The 22,258-nt window shown below is 34.2% G+C and overlaps 1 protein-coding gene across 2 annotated transcripts in view; it reads left to right on the forward strand.

The window, feature by feature from the left end:
- Window positions 1–22,258, forward strand: part of Syt7 (Synaptotagmin 7) — a 1,055,225-nt gene that overhangs the window by 172,960 nt on the left and 860,007 nt on the right. The gene's annotated exons all lie outside the window — the stretch shown is intronic.

The raw sequence follows: 22,258 nt of genomic DNA on the forward strand, positions 1-22,258 counted from the left end.
TTTTTTTTTTTTTTTTTTAGGTGAACGTAATTAAGAAGGCGAACGCGACCCTATTTTCCGTACGAACGAGCGCGTATGCGATGGACTTCAGCCAAACTATTGGCCAGAGATGGCGGGCGCAAATGCCGATGGAAAACTTCGGGTCGGCTGAACGCTGAATAAACATTTTCGCATTATTTCAGATGACTTTTCCCCCATTGCAGTTTGGCACCGTTGCATATCTGTTCGCTCTTTGTTGCTGGACGACTATGGAATGGGGTAAACGCGGCGCTATCACCAGCCAATTTTTGAAACCAATTTCTTTCTTCTGTACTGGCTGTGTTTGGCTTCCACAGCATTTTCAGTCTGTTAAAGCGTCAAAAGTGGACCGGGTTTCTTGCTGAGAGCTTTTGAGTTGTGTACACCTCTTTTTGTTTGTACGTGTTTGTACATTTCTGTGCTCTTTTCATGTAATGGTTCTTGTTTTCTTTTTCGTCCTCCACTCTCTTCTAGGATGGTTCTTGTTCATCGTTCAGTGTGTGTGTGTGTGTGTGTGTTTCTCCCTGTTTCTTTTAATTTTTGATTTATTGCTTTTCATATATGAAGCATCCCTCTTTCTTCCTCCAGTTCATGTTTTTTTAACCTTTTTTCCTCTATGTATAATGTCTTCTCTCTCTCTCTCTCTCTCTCTCTCTCTCTCTCTCTCTCTCTCTCTCTCTCTCTCTCTCTCTCTCTCTCTCTCTCTCTCCACCGTCATTTTCTTTACCCTAGTCACAAATACCTTATATACAAAATTGCCTGACATTGGTCTTCATTTCTCAAAGTATTATATACTCCCCCTTTCTCGCCTCTTCTCTCTCTCTCTCTCTCTCTCTCTCTCTCTCTCTCTCTCTCTCTCTCTCTCTCTCTCTCTCTGTCTTCTCACTCCGCGCTCTTCCTCTCATTTCTTTATATGCCCAGCCCTACTTTGTATGCAAAGTAACCGCCAACATATCCCTCTCATATATATCCAACCCACCGAAGGCTTTATTTCTGAGGCGGACGCATTATTCACGACAAGTATTTCTTATAATATACGGAAATCTCCCCCAGAGCTTCGTCGCCGCTGAGATGTTGGAATTCAAGCGAGGAGTATAATAGGACCTTTATCGTCGCTGAGCCTGGCGTTTAGCTTTTCCGTACGTAAGTTTCGCTTCTTTGAAGTGGCTGTGATGTATTCATAGTGTGTCGCTTTTGTCGTGAGTGTGTGTGTGGGGGTGTTATATATATATATATATATATATATATATATATATATATATATATATATATATATATATATATATATATATATATATTATATGTATATATATATATATATATATATATATATATATATATATATATATATATATATATATATATATATATATATATAATTCTGTAAAATTGTTTGCTATATTTGCAGATTTTATTTAAGCCATCAAAGTAAAGCGTATCGTACTGAATACCAAGATGGCATCCATTTTAATTTTAAAAAAATATTTATATATCGTATATCAACCTAAACATACTAGTCTAAAATACGGCACTGCTGCCATCTTGTTGGTACCCCAAAACGCTAAGATTCTCACATCTTACAAAGTAACCCCCACCCCTAACAAAAGTACCTCGCCCCCGTTTCTCCCTCCCACAGCCGTGGTCATTTGCGAGCATGCAAGTGGTCGTCTGCGGCCAGTTTTTACTCTCTTTGTCCTGCAGCGTTGAAGAAGAAGACGCGTGAAATGTCCCATAAATGGGGCAATTCAGACCTGACTTTGGCCCTCGAGCTGCGCTGGGCTAAAAGCCTCATGGTTCCCCAGTTGCCCTGATTACGTCATTGCTCCGATTGCGGCTGAAGTGGGTGATTTTGCTTTCATTCAGGAACTGGACCTGCTCAGAAAGGTGTTTATATTCTCCCCCTCCCCCTTTTTTTTGAGTGCCTCCGTTTTTTTTAATTGTGTTAATTATCTAAATATATACATGTTGAATAATATATTTTATCTAGATACATGCGTGTCCTTTGAAAATTAAATGATTAATGTCCATTTTTTATTGGAAACATTCCAGGATTAATATAAAAACGTTGTTATGCAGGTTTCATGTCAGTTTGTTGAGATATTATAACTGAAATTCATTTAAAATTAAAACGACATTTGATCTGAAGCTTTTCAAAAGATTATATCCAACTCAGACACTATTATGGAATACACTGTCTTCTCCAATAATTTCACGTTAACATATTCAGTGTTTATTGGCGTGAAAAGATATTTATACTTGATGGGTTTTGATCGTTATATTATTATAATTTTTTCAGAGATTAATTACTGAAAAGCGAGTATGACAGCAGGTACAGCTAACTTCCAAAAATTTTTGTTGGTATGTCAGTAGGTGGATTCAATCTGAAAACCATGTCAGCCTTCGAATGGAAGGCTCAGGACCATTCTTAAACATGGCTGTAAGAAAAATAGGTGGTAGATGATAAAAATAGCATAATATTATTGTCCCGAATTAAATTCTTGGCATACAACAGACTTAATTCAGTCCTATAAGTAAATAAGCTTTCATAATTTCAAAATTAAAATTTTGAATAGGTAGTAGTGAAATGATATTGAAACTATGTACAGAGAAATGAAAGACCTTAAATAAACTAGAATTGAAAAGACTTACTTCAGTTTCTAAAACAATTTGGTCGCATGCATGTTGGAAAAAAGGAGGACTCATGTCAAACCATTTCTGTAGATTTTTCCTTTCAAAAAATCTTACAAGAGAAAACTTGTTTTTTTTTTTATTTTTCTCGAAGCCAAATCTGGTGAGGGAAAAAATCTTGTTTTTTCCACAAAAGCCATGAAACCTAAATGTTTCACAAGCCTTCAGAGGAATGAAAGGTTTAGTTTCCTTTATTAGTTTTGTGATATTTATTGTTTTTATTGTTATGAGATGACATTACATAGCTGCATAAATATCAGTAGCTATTATTCCTTAAACTATTTACGGTTATAGATTATTTCACGTAAAAGAAAAATTTATTTTATGATTAAGTCATCCACTGCATAAATGTAAGGGGTTATTAGTCCTTAAACTATTTACACTTATAGATTATTCCACGTAAGAAAAATTAATTTTATGAATGAATTATCTACTGCGTAAGATACTCTCGAGTATTTCCAGTATAGCTTATTTTCCAGTTTGAACATTTCATTATTCAAACTGGAAGAGTCCAGACGAAGAGTTTCCTGCTGAAGTAGACGAGGGAGGGCGTCGGGGTCAGTCAGTCTCTTTACCAAAATGATTTCCATGGAGACCGTTCAATTCCTGACGGGTTCTGGAAGCAAGCTGACAGATAGAGCAAGGGAATGTCAGGTGACGGGACGTGATTTCAAGACGAGAAACATTTCAAGCGCTGGTGCAGCGTTTATATATTAGGTTGTTTTCGTATAAACGTTCCTCTTTAAAATGCTAATATAATAAAGATAAAGTTCTTTTCTCTCACGGTTGATAATAAAAATGAGAACATATGCATTAAATCTTGCATATTTAAGTGCTAGAAGGAAGGTTAGAGCTGAACTGGTGTGGTGGAGTACTATAATAAAGGATGGTTTATTGCCTTTTCCATAAGTTTATTAATTTATTTTTTACCGTTAGAACTTCTGATAATAAGGGTTTTTTTCTCGTTGTATAAAACTTTGGGAGATGTTGTAATGCAACTATAATATTTATAGCTATCTTAGAAAGTGAATATTAGAACAACCAATAGGTTGCCTATAAATTACAAATCCATTTCCACAAAAGAATGAATATGCGGGAAATTCTAGGACTGTATATTAAGCCTTTCCAGGACAGGGGAGAGAGAGAGAAAATTTTTCTGTTGTGTTGGCATATTGGCATTGCAAAGTTAAAATCCGTGATATGCAAAGATAGATAATAAATTATGTCCAAAAAGTAAGCAAAATTTTGAATTTACAAATAAAGAAAAATGCAGAAAGAATTCTGTTTCTGCAAACAGAAATTATTGACATTTTAATGCAGAAGAAGCGTAACGTCGTATCGACTGTCGAAGTTGCCTGCCAAAGCTTGCTCAGTGAAATTTCATATTTTATTGTTATAAACCTGTACTAGAAGAAAATCCATTATCGCCATGAGCCCCAGTGCTAATAATTCAAAAGTTAAGAAAAAGGTGACAAATTTTGTTGCGTATATTGTAAGTGGATGTGCTTATTTTCAGTGTTTTCAGACTTACGTTAATTTGATTGTAATATTACAAGATGGCGTCGTAACAAGTTAAAGGGGAAATGTGCCTGGTTAGATATTCGTGTGATAAGGAATGTCTTATTTAATGTTTGTTTGATGCGCAAATTTTTATTCACTGGGCTCAAGAATTATGAGTGTTTGCGCTTAAAGCTGTCAATAAATTAGGTAACATTAGATTTTGTATGTTTTAGAATGCTAGCTTATACTCAAAAGGTCGTTATGAATCATTCAAGAATTTATATATATCAAGCTATTGAATTATCTACGAGGATATATGTTAAGTCTGTAGTTGAGATCTACATACAAACAAGTAAAAAAATGTATGAAACTCTCAGCCACGGCCCATGAAACTCAGCCGCGGCCCATGAAACTTTCAGCCACAGCCAGGTGGTGGCCTGTGTTGTAGGCACCAATAGTGATGCCAGACGCACGATCATGGCTAATTTTAACTGTAAATAAAATAAAAACTACTGAGGCTAGAGGGCTACAATTTGGTATGTTTGATGATTGGAGAGTGGATGATCAACATACCAATTTGCAGCCCTCTAGCGTCAGAAGTTTTCAAGATCTGAAGGCGGACTGACAAAGAAGAAGCCATCTCAATAGTTTTCTTTTAAAGAAAACTAAAAAGGACGGACTGAAAGTTCGTTGCAAAATCGACTCTGGTAACGCGCCTAATATATATATGCATTTGTATAATATATACATATACATATATATATATATATATATATATATATATATATATATATATATATATATATATATATTATAAAATATACAAACATATATATATATATATATATATATATATATATATATATATATATATATATATATATATATATATATATATATTATAAATATACAAACATATATATATATATATATATATATATATATATATATATATATATATATATATATATATATATATATATATATATACAAATAACATATCTTCCGGAGCGAACGATCAGATGAACTTTGCAAGTAAGACGGAATACTATCAAGTGAAATTGATATTCGTGTGGCAACTTCCCTCGCTTACCGAAGTTAGATTGGTATAGAGAGGGATGCAAGTGTGTTGCGAAGAGCAATGGCTCTCGGTTTGTAAACGCAACCTGCTTTTGTTTTTAATTAAAGGATTCTTCTTTTATGTCCCTGATGTGACGTGATATTGATTGAATTGAGAAGATTCTTCCTTTTTGCGATGCAGGTAAAGGGGGCTGATCAAGTTCTTTTTTTTTTTTTATTAATTAAATAGTTGTTAAGTCTGACCGTAGTTGTGGGACTGAATTTGAAATACTCGATCATTTATATTTTCCATTCCTGATTCTTTGGGTTATATTTTAATGAAATAAAGCGAAACTGCTCGTTAGCGTCACAATTTTAATCATATTTATTTTTAAAAATGGGAAACGTTGCATCTTAGTCATCAAAGTCAGCTTAAATTTCGCTTAATATTTCCTGTGACATTATTTAGCAGCAGGAAAAGTGGCATCAGCGACATTTTTAAGCTAAAAAGTTTTATTCGAACTGCGAGGTGTAATTCGGATTCTGTCGTTTGAGATGGTCACTGATATATCATTTCTCTTACTTCCTTATTACTTTATATATTAATTTAAAGTAGGCCACAGTGTCAATATAGAATTTCATGGATATAGAAAATATATCTTATTTATAATTCAACATATACACAATATGCTACATTTAAGTATCTCAAGAGTTGATATATATTACGGAAGAGTTGTAATAATTGCTAAATCATATAATTTCAAGAGACATTTCCTATTATGATTTAGTATAAACTCAATATTCGACACTGAAGTATGTCAAGGATTCTTACTTAAAATTTGTAATCGGTTATAACTCATATCATTTCAAAGGACATTCACTTTATGAAGATCGGATCGCGGCAGAGGGGAATCATACGTAGCACAGAAATTGGGAAAGAAACAGAAACTTTCCCCCAAAACACTGCTTCTCCATTTCGCTAAAAATGGCAGGCCAGAAAGAGCCATACGCCAAACGCCCGGAGCAAAGATTAATAAAATAAATTCCAGGGTAATATCCCTTTCCAAATATAGAGGCACATTTTTTCTCGCTTTAAGAATGGCATTCTCTTTTTCTATTTTTGTATGAAATTCACAGGGAAAATGTTTTTCTTTCTTTTTTTATCGAAAAGCAACGAGGGAAAAAATGCTGGGTAAGATGAGGTAGCGACCAATATGTTTTGAATCACTGTTGGTTTTTCGACAAAGGAAAACAGAAATTTTGAAACAACGAATAATGTATGTCTTTGTAGAATTTTTTTTTCTCACAATATATATATTAATATATATATATATATATATATATATATATATATATATATATATATATATATATATATATATATATATATATATATATATATATATATATATATATATATATATATATATATATATATATATATATATATAGTGCGTGTGTTTGTGTTGTGTGTGCGTGTGTTTATACAACTGTAATGAGAGTGATACTGTAATATCTGTTAAAATTGCCGTTTATCATGAATTTACCGAGGTAGATGCAATGCATTAACAACAGTTTTTGTTTTATGCCATGCGAAAATTAGTCTCTTTCCCAACTGCTTCCGTCAGAAACTACGTCAAACAAATGAATGAGACTTACTATACACCTGATCATCTGTGGTGAACAGAACGATTGCATCATTTGGGAAACATGCGAATTGGTGGTGAGTAGTGAAAACGTGACCTGACTTTCAAGAAGGCATCGGACGTTTCCTGTTCGGCAATCAAGAGCTGAAAATTAAGTGGCCATAGAAAAATACTAATATTAATTCTAATTATGCCTCGGCAGGTTGTCTCCCAAGCATGATATCACATATCACGTAAGGATGTTTTCTCACAGAGAAAAAATTCAGCTCAGTATATCGAGATTACACATGAGAGGAAAAATTCAGTTCAGTAAACTGAGGTTTACATATGACCTTGTGTAGTCAGACATTGTCACCTTCTCTTATTGTGTCTTTGGCTTTTTTGACCATCGGTATCGTAGCACCATTTTAATATAAAAACATGAGGCAAGAACTGTTATGAAACATCAAGTCTGTGGCAACAGTTTTCGCTGTGACTGAAATCACAATACGATTTTAGGTCAGTGTGGCTATTCGTTTTATGTTGAATGAGTAAGGCAGTTGAAATATTCAGTTTATGAATATTAATATGATGTTTTTCTCATTCTCAAGGTGTATTGCCTCAAGCGATAACTTATGACTGCTATACTTCATGACTTGAGATGGGAGTATTAGAAAATCCTGGACAGAGAAGGCAAAACAAAGTTTCTACGAATTTATATTAATAGTTTTTAATTTTCCTTTGTTTCCACACTTTTTCGCGATCAGATATTGTGCATAGCCTTAACTCTTCAATTAGGATTATATGTAGTCAAAATATTTAACTTCTTCCCGTAATTGTGAAAATTGATATTTTATTAACAAGGGTTGCATCGCTTAAAAAAATACTGAAAGAGAATAGGGAAACAAAAAACTAGATTGTAATAGAAAATGAACCCAAGTTGTCAATATTTCTAGTGATTCATTTGAAGAATATTATAACTGAATTTCGACTTCATCTCGACGAGAATAAAGTACCAGTTAAATACTTTCGAAACTGCTCTTACGTGAACTAACCCTGCATAATTTGAAGGTTATTTCCATTAGAAAAATCAACTCTGCCATCAATATGCAGTGTTTGCAGAGTACCGTGTTCGTTTCCGTTTTGTATGAAGAGCTCTCGAGCTCGTACTTCTGGAAATCAAACAGAATGAGCCGTCGTCTGCTCCAAGGAGAATAAGATATGAATTAGTAATCACTTGTCGACTAAAATTCATCATAAGGATGGACCGAGTGTTTACTCTCTCACTCACCAAAAATGGACGCAGTGTTTGTTTTCATTTTGAAAAACGAAATTCAAATTGCTTTCTGAATGGCTCTCTCTCTCTCTCTCTCTCTCTCTCTCTCTCTCTCAAAATCGTTGGAAAATAGGTAGAAATAGTTTAGTAATGCAGTGAGAATTATCAGTAATGAAACAAACTCACAAACACATCAAATGGAGGCTCAAGCACACACATACATACAGTACACCGAATAACAAATTCATCTCACCAGGGGGAGATTAGCGATCTGGGTGAATAAATGTACATATATATGGGGTGAATAAATATATATATATATATATATATATATATATATATATATATATATATATATATATATATATATATATATATATATATATATATATATATATATATATATATATATACATACATACACGAATCTCTCAAGACATAACTTACATAACTGTGTTCAAGTGTGCCCCATCGAAATCTTAAGTTATGAAGTTTAGATTAGGAACCTAACGGTTACCCAATTCAGAGTTAGCGCGAAAACCATTTTGAACGAGTTTGGATTCAAATTCTCTGTCAAAGTTGTCTTTGTAGTTTGTTTTTGGATCTAAAACGGCATTCAAATTTCCACATTGTGAAAGCAGCCGTACTAGGTCTCAGGAACCAATGTCAAAATCTTCAAAGGCCAACGAAAGACTTGGAAAGAGTCTGTGGCATGGGAAATGAAACGGAGAAATGTGATGATATTTAAGAGTAAATGTTGTAGGTGATGTAGGATAAAATAACAAGAAAATTATAGAAGGTTTGGAGTTCTTTATAGGAGCTGAAGTTTAACGCATGAATGAATTATGAGTCCGTTCTACCTTATGGAAGCAAAGAATTATTATATGAAGCGACTTATATTGTAGGAATTTTCTAATATGGAAATTTTCTGCACAGTGTATTCACCTTGATTCAAAATTTAACTGCACACACACACACACACACACACACACACACACTCACACTCACACTCACACACAGTTTGTTACCTACCTTGCTTCACTTATCCTTTTACTATCCTCTCCTCCGTGCCTCCCAGTATTCATTATATTTACTTTCAAATACATACTGTAGATGAATCAGTGACTTCCACTCTTCGTACGTTTATATTAATGTTCATTCCAACTAATCATTCACTTGTATTTCCTATAGAGTGAGAAAATAAGGTGTAGAATTTTTTTTAAATAAAGTATTCTTTATAAGAACATTTACAATCCTGGAGTCAGACTTCATGTTATGCAAATATGTACGATCTCACATTTGCGCTGATGATCTGAAGAACAATTTGAATAGTCTTCGACATATAGTGCTTTTAGTGTAGTGGTATATGACGTAACAAAAAAGTTAATTGAATTGGAAGAAAGTGAATCTTTTCCCAGTATACAAAGTGATATTAGTTGATGCTATTTATACATTACAAATAACTTGGCCCTTCCATAATTATTTACATTTGCAGACAAGTGTAAGTAACTAATGGAAAAAATAGTTCCATATCAAGCCTTTTAGTGTTCATTTGCAAATAAATGTGAATGAATAGAGAAAAAATTAGTTCCATTTCAAGCCTCAAAAAATTTTAAAGTGATAAAATCGAAAAGAAAATGATCGAGCTGTCGTGGTTTTTAATGAGATGGCGGGAGGAGCCTTTCTTAGCGTGGTATGCGTTGGTGTCAGCAATTTGACTTGCCGGAAATTGCCTGTTTTCCTGCAAAAGGAAGAAAAATCATTGGTTTGCTTTAAGCGCTTAGCCCCGTTGCATAACAGGCGCAAGCTTTCTAGGAACTGGGAATTCAGGATTTTGCACGCACGTCAGAAACGTCACTGCGGAAATCATGAAAAATCTTCGATATTTTCTCAAGGCATTGGGAATTCGGGATCTTGTATGCGCGTCAAAAATTTCATTTAACAAATCATGAAAAATTTTTGATATTTTTTTAAGGCATTGGGAATTCAAGATTTTGTATGCACGTCAGAAACGTCACTGCGGAAATCATGAAAAATCTTCGATATTTTTTCAAGGCATTGGGAATTCGGGTTCTTGTATGCACGTTAAAAATTACATTTAACCAAATCATGTGAAATTTTTGATATTTTTTTCAAGGTATTGGGAATTCGGGATCTTGTATGGACGTTAAAAATTACATTTAAGAAATTATGAATTTTTTTTTATTTTTTCAAGGCATTGGGAATTCGGGATCTTGTATGCACGTTAAAAATGTCATTTAACAAATTATGAAAATTTTTTGATATTTTTTCAAGGCATTGGGAATTCAGGATCTTGGATACACGTCAAAAATTTCATTTAACCAAATTATGAAAAATTTGTTGAAATTTTTTCAAGGTATTGGGAATTCAGGATCTTGTATGCACGTCAAAAATTTCATTTAAGCAAATTATGAAAAATCTTTGATATTTTTTTCAAGGCATTGGGAACTCAGGGTCTTGTATGCACGTCAAAAATTTCATTTAACAAATCATGAAAAATGTTTAATATTTTTTCAAGGCATTGGGAATTCAGGATCATGTATGCACATCAAAAATTTCATTTAACCAAATTATGAGAAATTTTTGTTATTTTTTCAAGGCACTGGGAATTCAGGATCTTGTATACACGTGCAAAAATTTCATTTAACAAATCTTGAAAAATTTTCATATTTTTTCAGGGCATTTATATAGATGGAAGAACTAAAACTTATTATTCAAGAAAAGAACTAAAGCTTGATATTTAAGAAAAAATTTCAGTGTTCACGTGTATATAAATCCATTTAACAAATCATGAAGAAAAAATTTGTTTTGATGTCTTTCCCAACGCATTTAAGCAGATGGAAGTAAAACTATTTAAGAAAAGAACTAAAGCTTATCGTTATAATTAAAAGAAAAAAAAGGGCTTATATCTGAACTTTTAGGTCTGGTGCTATTTTATATGTATAAATCCTTTCTTTTGAAACGTAACAAAAAGTGAGCCTTATTCCAAACCTTTAGATATTTATTAGTGAAAAATATTCATTCTTATTTACCCGTTGACTCTTGTATATAGGAGTAATTTGCAAAATTGGCTGGTAACGCACACACACACACACACACACACACACACACATTTATATATATGCATATATATATATATATATATATATATATATATATATATATATATATATATATATATATATATTATATATATATTATATATTATATATATATATAATTTTATATGTATACATACATATGTGTATAAATATAAATATAAATATATATATATATATATATATATAAAATTTATTTATATACAATTTTATATATATTCATATATATATATATATATACTGTGTATATATATAATTTTATTTATATACACATATATATTACATATATGTAATATATATTATATATATTTGCATGGGTATTGTTTTTACATATATTTATGTGTTTACTTACATCTATTTGCATTGTTGATAGGTAATTTAGGTTAACAAATGGGACATATATACACATTTATTTATTAGCTTAGAACTAAAGGCTTTCATCTGTAAATATCAAAGTAGTGTCTCATGTAGATATCCCTTCCTCAGTTCCCATGTATGTAATACATTTGCCCATGCAAATAGATGTAAGTAAACACATAAAATAAAAATTCACACCGGATAAAAACAACTCTATTCTTAAAGCGATATATCCACGTTGAAATGTGAGATAAATAGCATGAAGTACCTCGGCGTAAATGATTTAATTTTGGAGGTAAGTGTTATTTACTTGCATAAAGATCCCCGCAAGTTAATTCCCGGCGCCGGAATTAAATTCCCGGTAATTAACTATAAGCCTCTTAAGTTGGGGGATCTGAATCACAGAAACTGATTGACCTTCATCGTGTTAGGTCGAAGGGATTAGTGGAAGCGAGACTTGTCAGATATGGAGTTTTTCCCTTTAATGACTAAACAAACGCCATCACCAACATAACACCGATGAGTCGAGATAATTAATTAACTTTGTTTTTGTAAAAGGAATTATAGTGATAAGGAATTCTTTTATTATTCAGATGTATTAGGATGCGTGCAACATATGTTGTAAATGGTCCACTCAGATTGGGTTTTTCTCTTGTAATGATTAATCAAACACCAAAAGCCATCACTTACATAACACCCATTAATGCAGATAATTAATTAACTTTGTTAATGTAAAAGAAATATAGTAACAAGGAAGTGATTTAATATCCAGATGTACAAGAATGCGTGCAAGATATGTTGTAAATAGTCCAATCAGATGGGGATTTTCTCTGTAATGATGAAACAAACACCAAACACCATCACTTACATAACACCGATGAATCGAGATAATTAATTAATATTGTTTTTGTAAAAGGAAATACAGTGATAAGGAAGTGTTTTAATCTTCAGATGTATAATAATGCGTGCAAGATATGTTGTAAATGATCCTGTCAGATGGGGGTTTTCTCTGTAATGGCTAAACAAACGCCATCACTTACATAGCACCGATGAATCGAGATAATTGATTAACCTTGTTTTTGTAAAAGGAAATATAGTTATAAGGAAGTGATTTAATGTTCAGATGTACAAGAATGCGTGGAAAATATGTTGTAAATGGTCCAGTCAGATGGGGTTTTTTCTTGTAATGATTAAACAAACCCCAAACACCATCACTTACATAACACAGATGATCGAGATAATTAATTTGGGTTCTCTGTAATGATTAAACAAATAACAAACACCGTTACTTACATAATTCTTCTCTGTAATGATTAAACAAACAACAAACACCGTCACTTACATAACCCGGATGAATCGAGATACTTAATTAACCTTGTTTTTTGTAATAGGAAATACAGCTATAAAGAAATATTTTAATGTTCAGATGTACAAGACTGCTTACAAGATACATTGTACATTGCCCAGTGTGTTTATGAAGTAATAGTATGAAGTGGCTAATTTTGTGGAAGTTTTCTGCACTGTGGGTCTATCCTTGGTTCGGTCATAAAAATATTTATTTGCAGTAAGTGTTCTGTTGTATTTCTGAGAGGATATCCCCTGTCAGGAAAAAAATAACAGAATGTAAAAAAGTTTATATATATAATATATAATGTGTGTGTATATATATATATTATAGCTATATCTATCTATATATATATATATATATATATATATATATATATATTACATATATATATGTATTTATTCTATATCTATATAAATATAACATATATTTATATAATATATATATATATATATATATATATATAGATAGATAGATAGATAGATATAGATATAGATATGTATAAAACATTCTAACCTTTAAAGTCTTCACCTGGTTTCACCGCAGTGCCAGCCAGCCAGGGGTCCAATAAACGCTATATTACACCCCAGGGTCTGATATGACCCTGCCATGATATTTCGTTAAAGTCATTGATGTCATACCAGAGAAAAATAGCTCCAGGCTGACACAAATACACTAAAACTTTTTTTTTCTTTCTCTTTTGATTGATACGGTTCGTTATTTTTTTTATCGTTTCTTTAATTTCCGTGTAAGTTTCGTGGATAGAATGTGTAAGAAAATTCATGGGGGATTAATATAACTTGAAATTTTATCGCTGTATTGCAAAATATGCAAGTTTCATTATGGTTCTTTTGACCTGTGCAGTGAATTTAGTGCAGTTATTTGCATTCATACCTGGTAGGTATCGATGATTTCGTTAATTGAAGCTACTAGATCGCTCTTAAAATATAAAGAATTAAAAATAATCATTGTGGGATTCATTATCTTTTGTTTTTTAGCATGCATACCCTATAAGTTTCTGGTATGATAAAAGGTTCTTTATCTTAATGGTTTAAGACATATAATTGTCTTACTTCTTAGGTTTACCTAAGAGCCATATGGCTCTGACCATAATTCTCACTGTGTTGCTAACACTTTCCCTTAGTTTAAAAAATGATGCTTAATGATATTCATTTTTTTTTGTAACGTGAATGTGCAGTAGACGAAAAGATGAGTCAATACAGTTGTTATTCCAAAGAGATGTATGCTGAATAAAAAATTTGTTCTGATAACCATACAGATGTTTGTGGGTGTCTTAGCAGGCACTAGCTAAAGTAAATCATCGTATCGGGTAGGTTGTCAATAGATCCCTTAATACAGTCTTTAAAATTTTATATGGCAGTTCTTTAAATTTTCAAATAATGACAAAACCTCGCAATTCAGTTCCATCGTTATCTCATCTCAGTGTTTTAACTTTTCAATAACCCTTCAGCTGGAGGTACCTAAAGCAATAAATTCGTCAGAGATTTGATCGAGAGAGAGAGAGAGAGAGAGAGAGAGAGAGAGAGAGAGAGAGAGAGAGAGAGAGAGAGAGAGAGAGAGAGAAAAGCTCTTTGATTCAACATCGAGAGAGGTCGTTTTGAAAAAAGAAAAACCCTGTTATAGTGTTGTTTTACGGGCTGTCGTTTGCATCGAACGCCACCATAAAGACGTGTTACATACTATTTTCGCCCTTGAGGTTGCATTCCTTATTTTGCAAAGTGACGTCTTGGCATTCCTTTTTCGTCCGTAATGGCTCATCTCCATCGATTCGCCACGTTTTCTCCAATTAGAATGGGCACTCCTTTTCTGCGAATGGAGTTCGTTAGATCAAATCACTTCGGCGTATTGATCAGCAGCATTGCGAAAGCACTTAGGAATTAGGTTTATTTGTTTGTGAACGCTCATGAATTTAGTTTTATTTTCATGTTTGTATTTTCATGTTTGTTTGTGTGTGCGTTTGTTAGTTGGAAGAAAAGTGCAGTAGGTAGGCCGTAACTAAATGTAACTCTATGACATTACATAACTGGTAAGAAAAGTGGCAAATGTGGCAGACTGTGCCAGAATTGGTGAAGAAGAATAATCCCATAACTATAATGGCAATAAAACTAGCAGGTAAAAGCAAAGGATTTTATTGATAAAGTAAGTGAATAATTGTTCTCCACACTCTGTCGTTGTGCAGGTTGCGCGGCTGCCTTCTTTTCTATCCTAAAATTGCTTTCCATTCTTGAAAAGAGCCTGGATATTGGTTTACCTGCTTGAAGGGGTTATGAGTAATAACTTCTGTTCATAGGGTGACGTATGGTAGCTAAGAGTACACTGGCATAAAACAGGTTTTAAAAAGCATTTGGAATGAGCCCTTTGCATTGCAATGTTGAACCCAATCACGCACAATATTTTGGTGATAATCATCCACAAGAGCTAGAATATTTATGTACTTTGTAGCGATTTGACCCCATGGTGAAGCTGCGAGAAAAATTATTAAAGACGTGACTAATTCAGTTGGCTATGAATTTAATTGATGCCTATAAAGCATGTCCGTAGAATCTGTGGAGGTTTTAGAATGCAGCATAATATGCCTGAATGAAGGAGGGCGTGATGTCACCCGTGTGAACAAGTTTAATCTTGTAGAGTTCCTGCAGGTGACATTGCAGTTCCTTTTACAGTTCATTTTAAGGAGTAGTGGCTGGTTTTATTTTTGAAGGCATGCCAAAATCGTGTCGCTTTTAGAATATGTACATTTCTTAGAAACAGGAATATAAATTTGAATAAAATTCTGTATTCTAGCATATTTGTTAAAATAAAAAATTGATATTTGATATATATGTATATTATATATATATATATATATATATATATATATATATATATATATATATATATATATATATATATATATATATATATATATATATATATATATATATATATGATACGCGCAAGAACAAGGACACTCATACGTATATGTATTTGTTCATCTCATCCACATGCATATGTGAAATTGTTCATCACATTTATCAAGCATCATAATTTCGGTCGCCGTGCAATTAGGAAGTTCTAATTAATTTTGCGTTATGGAGAGCTCTCTAAAGCCATTTCAGATGGATTCAGACAATGGGCATTAATATGAGTTCAGCTTGCTTATTTCCGTTTTTATTTTCTCTTACGAAATTGACCCATAAATTGATGACTCAACTTTTGACAAGTCCAGCTATCATAAAATATTTAATCGCGGTTGTGTCCATATTAACTTAGTTTCAATTATGTATACATTTGAATGGCGCGTTGATGGCCATTGATAAACATATATCCTCTGGATGATTATTAATGGAAAGTTGTAATGAGAATAATTATCGCACAAGCAATGCTAATAACGATAAAGGTGATGCCATTCATTTGACAACTATAAAAGATTTAAATCACACTGTTATTCCGGGAGCTGTACCATACAAATAACATATAATAATAATATTGTGGAACTGTTATTGTGTGGAAAAGCAAATAAGGTGACAGGGACCTCTCATTTCTTGAGAACTCGTTTCAGTATAATAGACTGAAATGGCACGATTTTATATGAATGCGTATCGCCCGGACTTGCCACTTTGATGGCCCTAAGTTCAGGCCCTGTATAGAGTTTGACTTATTTTCCTCGCCAGTGTGACCTAATCGTAACTGAGCTAGGGATTGTTGGGCGTTTGGAAGGACCCACTTGTCCACCTGCTGAGTCATCGGCAGCAATCTGTCTGGTTTCCCCAGGTCTTGTGGTGGGAGGAGAACTGTCGGGGAGGGGGTGGGGGGGACTGGGTGAGGTTGGATGCTAATCATATGCATACATGTTCTTCCCAGCCTTTGCTGTTAGTTGTTGACCTTCAAACGTTATCTTCAAATGTTTACGGAAATCGTATCTTAATGAAACTGTGTCATGCAAAATCAGACAACAATGTTGTAGCAAGCAGCAATGGTAGCATGACGAATGTCCTTATTCATTTGAATATTAATCAGTCTCATAAATGAGAGCACTGTGATGGATATATATGCAAATTTCAATGTATAAATTGCCTGACAGAGCGATTACGTCTAATTTCAAACGCTTAGTTTACATTCGGACACTGTTCTCTTCGTTTCATTGTTCTCTGTTTACGCGCGGGATTTGTTCACATCATTTAATTGTTCTCTGTATGTGCGCGTTAGTTTGTTCTGGTTTAATTGCTCTTTGTTTTGCGCGGGCTTAGTTCTCGTAAAATTGTTCTACATTTGCGTGTGGGAGTTATTTTCTGCGTTGCGATATTACCCGAGATTTGTTCCCATTGTCCACTTGATCCTTGACGGAATCTGTTCTTATCTTTCACTTTACATTCTTGTGATATGGAGTTATTTCTTCGCTCATAATTCACAAACTAGATTTTTTAAATTGTTTTTCTTTTGTTCCATTCACGTAAAGATATGAAACAAGACTTGGTTCAAACAATATGGCTCTCTGGTTCATATCTAACATGCATGTTCATATTATTACGACTTCGTTATAACCTGATATAATTGACAGATATTAGCGCAGCGAGGTGATGCCATTTCAGCAGACCCTAATCGTCATAACTCCTCTTTTCCCCATCGTCCGTCATTTTGCCCTTTCAAAATGGCACATTTTGATGCAGGCATACGTACACTTCTCTGATGAGGAAATCAGGACAATTGACTAATTGCTCGCCCCATCCACTCCTCATTTGGATTATTCACTTTCTCTCGGCAAACACCCTTCCGGGTTTGGAGATCGCGCAAAGGGCAAAGGGTTTCAAGAGCGTTTCCACGATCGCGCAAAGGTCAAGTGATTAGCGCAGAGGCAGGTGCTAACCCTTTCGCACTGATGTTCCTCGTTGCTGAGGGGGATTATCGAAGGGGTTTATTTATTCATCATTCATTCACGTCCTTTAAAGTTTTTTTATTTGTGTGTCGGCTTGCTCGAGTTCCGGATCGTAAATGGTGTTTTGCTTGAATGTATCATTTACCTGTTTTGCCGTGAAGTATTTTTTTTAATGGTAGCATATGTGTTCTGATTATGCTGCTAAATTCATATACATTCATCACCGTCTTGGATGTTTTATTTCAGACATTAAATCAGAGCTTCTTTAACCAGTAAAACCGGCTGTAAACTTCCAAGAGGATTTCTTATTCCTACTAATGAGGCCCTGATGAATCTAAGACACCAGAGATATTACATTTGAAAAACAAGATATTGAGAGAGAGAGAAGAGAGAGAGAGAGAGAGAGAGAGAGAGAGAGAGAGAGAGAGAGAGAGAGAGAGAGAGAAAGTTTTAAAGTAATCTTCTCCAAGTCACAGAAAAAAATATTTTTTTTCGACTCTCTCTCTCTCTCTCTCTCTCTCTCTCTTCTCTCTCTCTTTCTAATTAGATTTCTCTTCTTATTCTTTCTTCCCTTCTTCATAAAAGAAGCAATGCAGCAATATAGACCGAAAGAGTACTACTTTCTTTAAGCTTACGACCTCAAAAAAATTATATATCTATCTAAGAGATAGATATATAGTTTTTTTGAGGTTGTAAGCTTAAAGAAAGTAGTACACTTCCAGTCTATATTACGCATTGCTTTCCTTAGAGAGGAAGGGAGAATAAGAGGCAGAAATCTAGTGTACAGAGAGAGAGAGAGAGAAGAGATTAAACCTCCATCGGGGGGACCACATGAATAATCAATCCTTGTAAGAAATTCATTGTGTCTGGATTTAAAGAGAACGTGGAAACCGACCATCGCTCTGGAAGAAAGCAAGCAAAGCCAAACTGGCTCTGGAACATGTCCGAATCCGAACGGAGGCGTTCTTCACAAAAAAAAAAAAAAACTGTAGGCATTTTACTCACTGAATATTGAATTTGGATTTTAGAGTAGAGATAAATAACTCGCTATTTTATATAGGTATTATATTCTTTTTGTTCAGTGTAATTAAAGTTTTTTTTGTCTGTTATTCCATACTGATCATAGTAATCTTGCGCTGTAAGGCCTGGTCAGCACAAGGTGTCATGAGCTTTCGTATCCTAGAAGCAGTCTTGATGTCGAAAATGGAGCTTTTTTTCATGCGACATGGGGAAAGTATCACAGGATATGATCTTTTCTCTTAAAACCTTTGAGAAGCAGAAATACAGAAAAACTCAGAGCAGCCTTAAAGAGTGTTTATTCACATCCCCCCCTCCACCCATCCCATTACACTTTAAACAGATCCCAGATTCCCAACCTCTCAGTTCCTGGTATGAGAAGGAAACGCTTTCTGGGAAACGTGAAAATATCGTTCGTCTTGGAATTCGAGCCGGTGGCTTTAATGTCGTTAATATGTATTAGCAATGTTGTTTTTTGTTGGTATCTGATTTTCAGTTTTCTGAAAAGAAAACTATTGTGCCGGCTTTGTCTGTTCGTCCGCACTTTTTTCTGTACGCCCTCAGATCTTAAAAACTGCTGAGGCTAGAGGGCTGCAAATTGGTATGTTAATCATCCACCCTCCAGTCATCAAAAATACGAAATTGCAGCCCTCTAGCCTGATTAGCTTTTATTTTATTTAAGGTTAAGTTAGCCATAATCGTGCTTCTGGCATCGATATAGGATAGGCCACCACCGGGCCGTGACTAAAGTTTCATGGGCCGCGGCTTATACAGCATTATACCTAGACTACCGAAAGATAGATATATCTGTTTTCGGTGGCCATGATTATACGTTGTACATAAAACACGATAGCGCCAAAGAAACTTCGGCGCAATTTTTACTTGTCTTTTATAATGGTTTACCATAGCAAATATGCCGTTGGTAATGACCCACATTCAAGTGCATTGTGGCCAGGGAGTAAACGGGGGCTTTTCAGTTATGTGGACAGTTCTTTCGTTCTTACCATTACTTTCTTACCATTAGTGTCATTCTTTCGAATAAAATTACTTTTCCTTGCAGCGCTGGATTTGAGGCGGGACTGAATCAACAATGCAGTCGTAATGTCTTTGAGCGTATAAGCTAATGTTTACACAGCTATTCAGTTCATGAACTGAGCCTCTTGCCTAGTATATTGATATAATATGTTTTATTGCGAAATCATTACAATTTATGGAGACATTATGGCTAAAGGTCTTTTATTTCTCGGCTTCTCGGTCTTTCTTTGCATTAGCAAATATTTAACCAAATCTTTATGCAAAATACCATATTTTTCATACGAGGGTTTTATTTGTTGCGTTAATGACGATAGTCTCTGTTACATTCTTAAAAGAACTATGATGATTAATTTCTTTTCTCAAGGCGTTAGATCATGTTACCATTTCCACAAAACTAAAATTTGCGATTTTTCTAACTAAATAGTAGAAACTCACAACGTTAAGTCAGCGACGCTTACGTAACTACCAAAGTATTATTGAAAATCAAAGGTATTACTTCGGTAGTTATGAAACTGAATGTTTCTTTTATCGGCGAGCCCAAAAATAATTATGGTTAAATAGTTGAATGTTTGATGATGACCTTCGGTAACCATTTATATCCTTTAAGGTGAAAATATCGATGTGCTAATTGTAATGCTGTGTGATACAAGGATTGAAAAGCCTTAAAAATCTAAATATGAATTTTATTATATTAACCCTATATAATCCCTCAGGGCATCGTTAAAGAAAAATACTGTTTGTAACAAAATCCTATATGAGGAGAATAATAGACGCCGGTAGGGTGTTTTTTAAAATCTCTTCCTCAAGGGTCCGAGTGCAAAGAAAGAGACTAAGAATTGTGAAGGTTATTATTATCTATATATATATATACATATATATTTATATGTATATGTATATATATATATAGATAGGCATGTATGTATGTATGTATATATATATATATATATATATATATATATATATATATATATATATATATATATATATATATATATATATATATATATATATATATATTAATACTGGCAAACTGAGACAAATATGGGCTGCAACTAGCAAAACAAAAGAAGTAACGGCAGCAGCAGTAAAACAACGAAAGTAATAATAATACTTTCTATTATATTTGTTTTGCCCCCAACTACTCAGTGTCATTATGACATTCATTACATTTTAAAGTAACCTTATGGAGGTTAGATTTTCGATTCTCTTTGTTAGATTGGCTGGTTGTACGCAGATTTACGCAAGAAGTTTTGTGTGTAGTTTTATAAACATTTTACCGATTGTGAGAGTTGAAATAACACGTAATAATTTATTTCGAGAGAGTTTTGACGTAGAGTGCTTTAGTGGAGGTTCATGTCTTCCGAAGCTTACGATACTCGTTTGGGGATGTAGTTAGGGTTCCAAATCTATAAACTGAATTTCAAGTCATTGGCCCCTGTGGGCTTGTTCTATATCAGGGCCGGCCAAGTTGTTTAGTCTGAGAAAAAAAATAAAAAGCCATGCGGGCCGCCTCTATGTATGAGTATGTGTGTGCTGTTGTCCCCTGCCTCCGGTGGAAGATAGATCCTCAGCGACGATCAGCAGCCCTAGTGAGTCCTCCGACCCTATCTCTCGCCCAAAAACCCCGTCGTGGGTGAAGATGTGATTGATCATGAGGGGACTGGGGGCTGGCAGACACAAACAAGTAGAAAAAAAGAAAAGAACGTCTCGAGTGTCCGCTGAATCGAAGCCCAGCATTTGTGAATCACCTTACCCGAAACCTGAGAGGAGATGTCACATTGTGATTCACAATTTACGCTCATCGGTGAAGCTGGACGCCATAGTAGAGAGAGTCAAACAAGTTTCTCACGGCCTGACCTCTTATCTCCCACGAACTCCCATGCAAAATTAAACATAAAGTGGCCTACAGGATTACTTGCCTATTTCACCACCTCGATGTTCTTAAAGGCGAGAATTTCTATCCTAACATAAAAGTCTCCAGATACAACCTAATCCGGGACCAACCTCCCCCAGGGGAACTTACTGATACCCCAAGTAGGGGTTCAGACACAGACTCGCCTTCTACCACAAGTGCCAGCCATCCTCTCAAGCCAGGTGAATGCCCACCCTCTGTGGCCAATCCCCCATCCACCCAAATGATCAACTCATTCATTTCCCATCTTCGTGTGCTGCCATGGATACACTAAATATAATCTCTTGGAATATTTTTGGTCTCAAGCGGAACATTCCTCCCTTAAACATGTTCTGCAAAAACTTCAAAGGCGTCATTGCATTGCAAGAAACGCTCCTCTGGCCTCATGACCTTGCCATCTGCGATTCAGTGCATGAAGACTTCAGAGCTTT

The sequence above is a fragment of the Macrobrachium rosenbergii genome, chromosome 59 (assembly GCF_040412425.1).
Source record: "Macrobrachium rosenbergii isolate ZJJX-2024 chromosome 59, ASM4041242v1, whole genome shotgun sequence".
Classification (NCBI taxonomy): Eukaryota; Metazoa; Arthropoda; class Malacostraca; order Decapoda; family Palaemonidae; genus Macrobrachium; species Macrobrachium rosenbergii.